This window comes from Panicum virgatum, chromosome 8K (assembly GCF_016808335.1).
Source record: "Panicum virgatum strain AP13 chromosome 8K, P.virgatum_v5, whole genome shotgun sequence".
Lineage (NCBI taxonomy): Eukaryota > Viridiplantae > Streptophyta > Magnoliopsida > Poales > Poaceae > Panicum > Panicum virgatum.
The window spans coordinates 48,782,344-48,792,859 of NC_053143.1; positions in this window are offsets into that span (position 1 = coordinate 48,782,344).

A 10,516-nucleotide genomic window follows, 5' to 3' on the forward strand; every position below is an offset into this window, starting at 1 on the left:
CGTAGTTTCTCAGTCTTGTCATGGCAAACATAGCCTGCACTGGAGCTTGATGCCAAGCCTTTGCAGTTGCATTTTTTATGTGCGCCAGTCCAGGCGAACTGATGCCATTGCATGGTATTCTCAATTCCACAATCCAACAAATAAAGGAGATTAAGGGGGAATGATAAAAGTATTTTCTTCTTCTGCTAATTTCACCTGATTCACACGTATGGTTTTGAAGGACCGAACAGACGACCAGAGGGGGTTGAATGGGAGCCTTTAAAAGTTCTCCAAAGAAACAAAGCCTATGTCCCGAATTCAACCCGACACACCTCTCTTCTAACCGTCAAGATGACACAAGCTAACACGTGACGAGTTCACCCAAAGAACAGTTAGGTAAAGCTCGGCGCAAAGCAAAAGCAAAGATTAATAATGCTAAAAGCTCAACACAAAACGGAAACCAAAGAATAGCGATTTACTCAAGCAAAGCTAACACCAAAACTTCACTTGACTAAGCATACGAAGATTCAACAATTAGTACATCACAAAATCAAGCGGAAGCAAAGCTTAACTAAAAAGCCAATTAAGAGCCTCACTTAAAAGATTGGAATTAAACACTATAAAAGAGTTCTCTTAATTAAGCACTATAAAAGGTCCTCCTTCATGAAAATGTCTTCACTCATCACTTGTTCATCTGTAGTCTCCAAAACAGATGTTTCCAAGACACAATATATACATAAAACATACACTAGCAAGAAAAGTGGCTAATCCACAAAATAGTGTACAAAAACTAGACATGGCATATATGAGAAGCTCAATAGGAAGCTAATGCAAGATATACAAATGCAACGCATGAATATGATCAAGAACCAAAGAAAAAGGTCAAATAAACAAAAAGACACATGCAATTGCAAAGTTAGAAGAGGCGGGGCTCAACACAAGATCAAGAAAGCTGATGAGGAGTAAGTCTAATTCTTGGAACAAATCTGGAAAAAGTTCCATAGCAAATGAAGGACAACCAAGGATCCAATTACGTACCGTGAGAAACATACCAATTGAAGGACCAAAATGGATACCAATTAAGTGATCAAAAGTTGATACCGAATCCAACACAAGTTCTTAGCCCAAACTCCCCCTCAAATGAAGCCGAACTCCCCCTCAACCAAAGACACCTAGGAAAAGCAAAACTAGAAAAAAGAGTCACACAAAAAGCAAATGAAAGACTCCAAAACCAATTACAAGGGAGGAGAACTCAAAGAAAGAGTAAAATGCAACTCGAAGACATGACAAGCCCAAAAGCAAGTTAAAGCTCAATTCATGCTACACAATGCAATGAAGATATCAAATGACAGGGATTAAAGCATTGTAGCATGATGCCAATTGAATGAATAAAAGCATGGGCTTGCACACATGTCAACTAGCTACAAAGGAGTCTGTACAAAAAGACCCACACAAAAAATACCAAATGAACACCATGTCATTTTAACAAAATGAAGCAAATAAGAGATCATGGCACAAGGTTCATGAGGATCACACACTATCATCAAAAGGTGACTAGTCCACCAAGATATCTTACAAAGCTAGCATGACGAGATATACAAGAGGATAACACATGCTAACAAGAAAAGTTGGCTAGCCTACTATGGTATATTCACAGCATGAAACAAATGTAAAACATGCAAAATTATACAAGTGAGAGCAATAGTGTACAAAGGGAAAGACTCACTATACAAGAGTACAAAGGCTCATGAGAGCCATCCAAACAGTGTGGAGAACCATCAAGTCCTGATCATGCAAAAGACCAAGAGCCATCAAGCCCATGTTCTCCATCCCGCGTCCTCATACCTACACATGAGAGGACAAACAAGCCCGAGTCTTGGATCCCGAAGGGTTAGCAAGCATGAACTTGGGAACCCAAGACTTGAAAACATGGGTAAAAGATTCACTCAACTTATCATGTGGGTTAGCATGATGAAAATGCCGATTCAAATGAGAAGTTTTCAAGGCACAATTAGAACCATGCCTCAAAATAGAAACTCAAGAAGAAGAACGAGTGCTACCATTAGCAAAAAGGCAACAGTCTCCCGAAGGTCTAAGAGAAGAACCAACACAAGCATCACGAGATACATGTCGTGGACCAACACAAGAAGCACTAGAAGCATGCCCACGATCACGACAAAACCCACTCGAAAAGGAGTCAAAGTATCCATCGATAAAGCGAGGTCTTGTGCTAGGTTCACTAGTCTTCATGCCATGAGAAAGGCTATGAACACCAGATGACTTAGAAGCACGAGCTCACCGCATGCGTCTTGCACGGCAATAGCAAAAACTCTCTTGATGCCCATCTTTCTCACAAAAAGAGCAACGGTACAAAGGCCTATTTGGAGGCACAATCCGAGAGTACAAATTACCATTCTCATTCAAGTGAGACGTCCTTTGGGACTTAGAGCAAGAAGCATCAACATCCAACTTGGTGCTCAAATTAGAACCATACGTGCCATGTGAAATGCTACGTGACTTTCTAAAAGCTTTGGCACGCACATGTCGCTCGTGCTTGACACGGCGAAAGCAAAACTCAACGGTATGCCCATCTTTCTTGCAAAAGGTGCAATGGAACTTCGGTTTAGAAGTATGAGTTCCAAAGAAGTGAGAAGCACCCTTGCCAAGAGAATTATCTTGGGCAATACCAGAAGAAGCAACAAGCTTAGGAATAGCTATGGAAGAGCTATCCAAAGCAGTAGCACAAGTGCCAACAATCAAAGACTCACGCTCAACTGAAGAAGCCAACTCCGGTTGGGAAGAAGCAATTTTGGAAACACCAACATCGGAGTGACAAGAATCGTGAGAATCCAAAGACTTAGCGCAAAGACTCCTGCATCTTGTGACCAAAATCTCATTTTCATGTTTAACGCAATCACAAGTACCGCACAGAGCATTTTCCAAATTATGCTCAAGGTTGCCACTCATCTCATTGTGCTCAACCAACTTGGCGCTCATACCATCGCGCATTCTCTTCAAAGCCAAAACTTCATTTTTCAATTCAATGCATGATGTGCAAATAAGACCGCAAGAACAATCATCAACATTCACATCAGGCAAAGTATCATGAATATCACAAGAAGTTAGGCAAACATCATCATCAAGAATAAAATAGCACATGCTACAAGGCATAGACTTCATTTCAAAAAATTTAGCCTTAGCATGCTCAAGTTCATCTACACATGTGGTGTGAGTCAATTTTAGTTCATTAATTTCATTTCTAGCCAAATCAAGATCATTGTGCAAGGCAATACAAGAATTGCGTGGCATAGAAGCATTGAATTTTAACATGTCATTTTCAGCTTTTAGAGCATCATAATCAATAGAAGGCTCATCAAGTAAACTTTTAAACCATTCAAGTTGCTTGTCACCAAGAGAGACATCTCTTTTCAATTTCTCATTCTCAATAAGCAAGGCATCACAAAAATTTTCAAGTTTGGCAATTTTTTATCACAAGCAGATCGGCCTGCTCTTTACCCTGGCCATGGACCATGAATGTGTCAATACTGTCCTCTACAGCTCCCTCAAGTCCCTAGCCCAGATCTTGTCTTGAATGTCAAGCCGGTCTACCGGTGTGCTAGAGACCTTCTCAAGGGCACCCTTCATGCTCTCGAGCTCAGATTGGAGAAACCTGATTTCCCCCTTCACCCCCTTTTGCAGATTGTACTCGCCAATGAGAAGTTCACCGAGCTTGGTGATAACGCTTGGCAGTGCACCTGTCACCACCTCCATGGATCTGTCCCTCGGAGAGGGCAAGGAGCAAGTAAGTTATTGTTTCTGTTTTTTCTCGGTGTTGCACAAGGCGTGCCTAAAACTCTGAATAATATAATAAAGGACAAGAGGGCACAAGATGTAGGGCCCACTAGGTTCTTCTTGATGGGAATCAAGAGCTGCCCCAGGTCCTTGGATGGAGTCGCCGCTGGTTGTCACCAGATCGTGCTTCTGCGGCGGTATGCAACTTCCATGGCTCCCGTGACTCGAAATTGCTGCGACCAACCAACTCAGGTGCTCGCAGGTGCCATGGAATAGAATGCTAAGCCAATGGAGTGAACGACAACGATAGATGAGGGAGAGTTGGAATCGAATCATATAAAGGCAAATGTATTGCTTGAGTAATGAAAGAGATAGGAGGGAAGTGTGTAGATGACTTAAGAAATACTCTCTCCAGGTTGGTAAAGAAAATCGTTTTGAATTTGTCCTAAGTCAATCATTTCAAATTTTGACTACAAATAAATTTTTATATGTTGAGTTGTGAGATGTGAAAATGGTACAAGTAGATTCATCTCCAAATATTGTTTCATAAAAGTATATTTTGGCTATATTTTAAAATACTTTATAGCAAAAAGTAGTAGTCAAAGTTACATTTTGAAGACAGTAACGATGTTCTAAACGATATTTTTTACCAACATGGAGGGAGTACAAGACGCGCATATCAAAAGTTTGCCCGAGTACAGTGGAATTGTGCTTCCAAATTGAAGTACTATAGGATAAGAGGATAAACTTGGTTTGGTAGGCATCATATGCTTTTCGTTTTCATCTTCTCCTTCTGGCGCTGCCATTTCCCTTGTTGATTTATTTATGCGCAATGCCTTTTGCTTTCATCCTTGTACCAACTTAAGGAATCTTCACTCGTGACATCCTATCCTCTCTATTAACCATGAGAATGAGTAAGAAAATGTTGCACTAGTTAGAAAATGTGGCAATAGTATTCATATATTGCAACCCCACTTCACTCGTGGCAATAATAACTTTTTTGTTGCAACCATTTTTTGAAATATTACCACATTAGTTTACCGTGGAAAAACAAACACCTCAATGCAACAACATAAGCTAATGTTTCAATAAATGCTAACCTATTGCAACAGAAGTTGAACATATGGCAATGCAAAAAAATTCATGGCAATACAATAGATATATTGCAACGAAATTTTGAATTGTGGCAATATTACCTACTTATTGCAACAATTTATATGTTGTTGCAATAATTTTGGTGGCAAAAGCCTATTTTTCTAGTAGTGCTTCTTTTTCTCAAAGCAATACAGATGGCAGCTTGTTTAATCACAAGAGTTGGACCTGCTAAGAAGAGAATTTGATCGAGCACATGGGTCATTTGCGTTGTCATCCTGTTTCCGCCTTACTACTGTAGCGAAACAAGATGTCCACTACTAGAAAACGGGCCAAATGTCCAGACCAAATGTACTGACTGCTGTTGCAACCGGTACTGATATGAGGCATCAGTACCAGCCGCAACAGCAGCCGGTACTCTTGGTCAATGCCCAGCTCAGCATGCGACATTCGGTACCGGATCATGGAACGAACCGGTGTCGATGATCCAGCTTAGGCGTCGGGTTGAGCCATGACCTGGTACCGAATGCTCTCAGTCGCATAGGCACCGGATTGTGGCTTCAACCGGTACCAATTTTGAGGACATTAGCGCTGGGTCAAGCCTCGACCCAGTGCCGCCTGGTGCCCAAGGCAAAGGCACCGGGTGCCGATGACCTGGTGTCGATGACCCGGTGCCGATGACCCGGCATCGATTACCTGGTGCGATGACCTATTAGCACCGGGTCATGCCGCTTCCCAGTGCCACCTAGTGCCCATGGCAAAGGCACCGGGTGCCGATGACCCGGTGCAGATGACCCGGTTGATGCCGATGACCCGGTTGGTGCCATGATCCGGTGCCGATGCGCAACATTTTGCACAGGGTCATTGCCACCAACCGGTGCTTTTGGGCCGCGCCTATAAATACCCCCAGCCCACCCCCCCTCCAAGCTACCGTGAACTCACTGTTCATGGCAGCCGAGTGAGAGGAGGGGTGGGAAATTTTTGCAATTTTTTTGTTTAAGAGGTTAGTATTTTTTTCTCCATGCTTTAGAAATTAATTTTAAAAATGTAGTTAGCATTTGATTTAGTTTATACATGTGATAAATATTGTTAGATTTAGTTAGCCCTTGATTTAGTTTGTAGTTGTTTTATTAATTGTTATACATGTGATGATTGTTTTTAGATTAGTTAGCATCTAATTTTGTTGATATTGTTATATAAATTATTAGGTATAAAATAATTATTTATTTAGATGTAGTTAGCAATTTGGTTAGTTTGTCATTATTTTATACATGTGCTATTTTTTTAGATGGAGTTAGCAATTGATTTAGCTTATTATTGTTATATTTATTGTTATACATGTGATAATTAGTTTTGTTTTTGAAAATAGTGCAGTTTACTCTTTATTTTTTCAGATGAGTCGGCAATGAATGTACAACGCCGACCGACGTTCAAAGGAGTTTATTAATGACGTGCATGAATTCATCGATGTGGCCAAGAAACACGGGCATGGATGTTTCTTTCGTTATCCATGCCAATTGTGTAAGAACGAGAAGGATTACTCTTCAACAAGAACCATTCACAGTCACTTGTTCCACAACGGTTTCATGCCCAACTACAATGTTTGGACCGAGCATGGAGAAAGAGGGATTATTCTAGAGGATGGTGAAGAAGAAGATGATTTTGTTCCTCACTTTGAGCATAGTTATCATGATGTCTTTTTTGAAGATACTGCAATGGGTGAGCCTGAAGAAGATGCTGAAGGATACGTTGCAGAAGATGATCTTGGTCAGATGCTGTGCGAAGCGGAGGAAGTTTGCGAAATAGAAAAGGAATCCAGAGATCTGAAGCGTATGTTGGAGGACTACAGAACAATGTTGTACCCAAATTGCAAACAAGGCCATAAAAAGTTGGGTACCACATTAGAATTGTTGCAATGGAAAGCATCAAATGGTTTGTCTGACAAGGGATTTGATGAGTTGCTGAAATTTATAAAAAACCTACTCCCTGAGGGAAACACCTTGCCCGAAACAACATACGAGGCAAGAAAGGTTGTTTGTCCTCTAGAATTGAAAGCACAGAAGATACATGCATGTTTTAATGACTGCATCCTCTATCGTGGTGAGGAGTATGAAAATTTGGATGCGTGTCCGGTATGCAGTCCATGTCGGTATAAGATCCCTCGAGATGATCCAGGTGACGTTGAGGGCATTCGTATCAAGAAGAGGGTTCCTGTCAAGGTGAGGTGGTATTTCCCTCTAATACCACGTCTGAAATGATTGTTCATGAACGAAACGAATACTAAATTGATGCGATGGCACAAAGAAGATCGTAAGCAAAACAATATGTTGAGACACCCCGCTGATGGGTCCCAATGGAGAAAGGTGGATAGAACATTTCCAACATTCACAGATGATGCGAGGAATATAAGGTTTGGCTTAAGTACGGATGGCATGAATCCTTTCGGTGAGCAGAGCAGTGGTCACAGTACCTGGCCTGTGACACTTTGTATATATAACCTTCCTCCTTGGCTGTGTATGAAGCGGAAATTCATTATGATGCTGGAGCTTATCTCCGGCCCGAAACAACCTGGTAATGATATTGATGTATACCTGAAACCATTAGTTGATGATCTTCTATTGCTATGGAAAAAGGAGGGTGTTCGTGTGTGGGATGCGCACACAGAGGAACATTTCGACCTACGTGCATTGCTTTTCGTAACCACCAACGATTGGTCTACACTAAGCAACCTGTCCGGATAGTCCAATAAAGGTTATAGGGCATGCACACATTGTTTAGATGAAACTGACAGCATGTATCTGAAGCACTGTAGGAAGATCGTGTACATGAGTCATCGACGATTTCTTCTTATCAAGCACCCATTAAGGAGGAAGCATGCTCACTACGGTGGAAAGGCAGATCATCGTACAAAACCAAGGCACCATTGTGGGAAAATGGTATTTGAAATGGTCAAAGAAATAAAAGTAGTATTCAGAAAAGAACCTGGTAGCAGATCAGTGCAGAGTGATGACGGACGTGCCCCTATGTGGAAGAAGAGGAGTATATTTTGGAATTTACCTTATTGGGAAGTCTTAGAGGTCCGCCACGTGATTGATGTGATGCACCTCACAAAGAATTTTTGCGTTAACCTGCTAGGCTTTCTTGGTGTCTACGGTAAGCCCAAGGATACACTGGAAGCGCGGCAAGACCTTCAACGTATGAAACAACGGGCCGCCCTACATCCAGAAAAGAGAGATAAAGGACATCATTATTTAGGTCATGCCTGCTACACTCTAAGCAAGGAAGAGAAGCAAAGTATGTTTGAATGTTTGAACAGTATCAAGGTCCCAATAGGCTACTCTTCGAATATAAAGAGGCTACTAAACATGAAAAAGAAGAAATTCGCACACGTAAAGTCCCATGACTGTCACATGCTAATGACGCAATTACTTCCAGTTGCACTTAGAGGTATTCTGCCAGCTAATGTTCGAGCAACAATCATAAAGCTATGTGCATTTCTCAATGCAATTTCTCATGAGGCAATCGATCCAACGAGTCTAATCAGGCTACAAGAGGATGTTGTCCAAAGTATGGTTAGCCTTGAGATGATATTTCCTCCATCATTTTTCAAAATTATGACGCATCTTTTGGTTCACCTGGTCAAAGAGATTGGTATTCTCGGTTCTGTCTTCCTTCATAATATGTTTCCTTTTGAACAATTCTTTGCAGTTTTAAAGAAATATGTTCGTAATCATGCTCGTCCTGAAGGAAGCATTGCGAAGGGTTATGTGACAGAGGAGGTCATTGAGTTTTGTGTTGACTATGTGGATGAACTTTGCCCGATTGGGGTTCCAGTATCACGACATGAGGGGCGGCTGATTGGAAAGGGCACACTTGGAAGAAAATCTGTAAATGCCAGCGATCATGCTACGTTGAGGAAAGCACATCTCACCGTTTTGCAACAGTCAGCACATCTCAAAGTCTGAAACATGGATTACAAACCATCATAACGATACATTCGCCACCTGGTTGCATAAGGAACTCATGGGCAACGATGAAATTCATAAGCAGCTGGCCGGGCTGGCCAGGGGTCCAGCTAATTTAATCTTGACGTACCAATGATATAAAATTAATGGATACATATTTTACACAAGAGCCCAAGATAACAAGAGCACCAATCAAAATAGTGGTGTCCGTATAGATGCCACAGACTCTAGTGGCCAAATGAACTCATATTTTGATTACCTTGAGGAGATATGGGAAGTCGACTATGAGCCGCTAAAGATTCCTCTATTTTGTGGCCAATGGGTAAAGCTGACTGGAAAAGGTGTCGATATCGACGAGTACAGAATGACAACAGTAGACATCAAAGAGCTTGGCTTTCGAAACGAACCATTCGTCCTAGTTAAGGATGTCACTCAAGTTTTCTATGTGCATGACATGTCTAGCAAACCCAAAAAGAATGAGTCTAGAAATAAATCAGCAAAGGACAAGTCAGATGGAGATGAGCCAAAGTGTCATATAGTTCTGGCAGGTAAACAAAAAATTGTGGGAGTTGACGATGTCACAGATGAAGAAGAATACAATAAGGTTGAAGACATGACTCCGTTTGCTATGGAGGTCGACACAAGTATCCTTTTAGCCCAAGAGGAGGCTCCCTACGCACGCCATGATCACAATGAAGGGACGATCGTAAAGCAAACCATTGTTAATATTCCATTAGTTGAATGATTATCTCTTGTAATATTTCTCATCAACATTTACTATTTGTACTCATCATTAGAAATATTTGAAATATTATTTGTGAGGACCATATAGAGTATTATGGTAACCTCGATACTCACTCACACAAACATACACACATACACGCACTCACCTACTCACACACACATACACTCACTGAAACACACAGACACACACTCAAACGCACATACACTCACTCATAATATTTTCAAGCAATATTTGATTTATTAGGCAATTAAAAGATTTATTAGGCAATTAACATATTTATTAGGCAGCAGCAGCGCTCAAATGTTCAGGCCAAAGGTACCGGGTCATGGCACGAACCGGTGCCAATGCTCCATCGCAAGCACCGGGTGCCGATGACCAAGTGCCACGCGCCTGGTGCCCATGGTAAAGGCATCGGGTGCTGATGACCCGGTGCCGTCTAGTCCATGTCAAAGGCACCCGGTGCCGATGATCCGGTGCTGTCTGGTGGGCCCATGGCAAAGGCAACGGGTGCCGATGACCCGGTGCCGATAACTCTGTGTTGCGCGCCTGGTGCCCATGGCAAAGGCACTGGGTGTCGATGACCCGGTGTCGCCTGGTCTATGGCAAAGGCACCGGGTGCCGATGACCTGGTGCCGCCTAGTGGGCCCATAGCAAAGGCACCGGGTGCCGATGACCCGATGCCAATGACTCCATGCCGCGCGTCTGGTGCCCATGTCAAAGCCACCGGGTGCCGATGACCCGGTGCCTCCTGGTCCATGGCAAAGGCATCGGGTGCCGATGACCTGATGCCGCCTGGTGGGCCCATGGCAAAGGCACCGGGTGCCGCTGAGCCGGTGCCGATGACCCGGTTGGTGCCGATGACTGATACAGTTGGATATTTAGAAGTATTGCCGCCAACACACAGGAAAACAAAATTACAACCATCCTTAGGCACCGCTTAGGG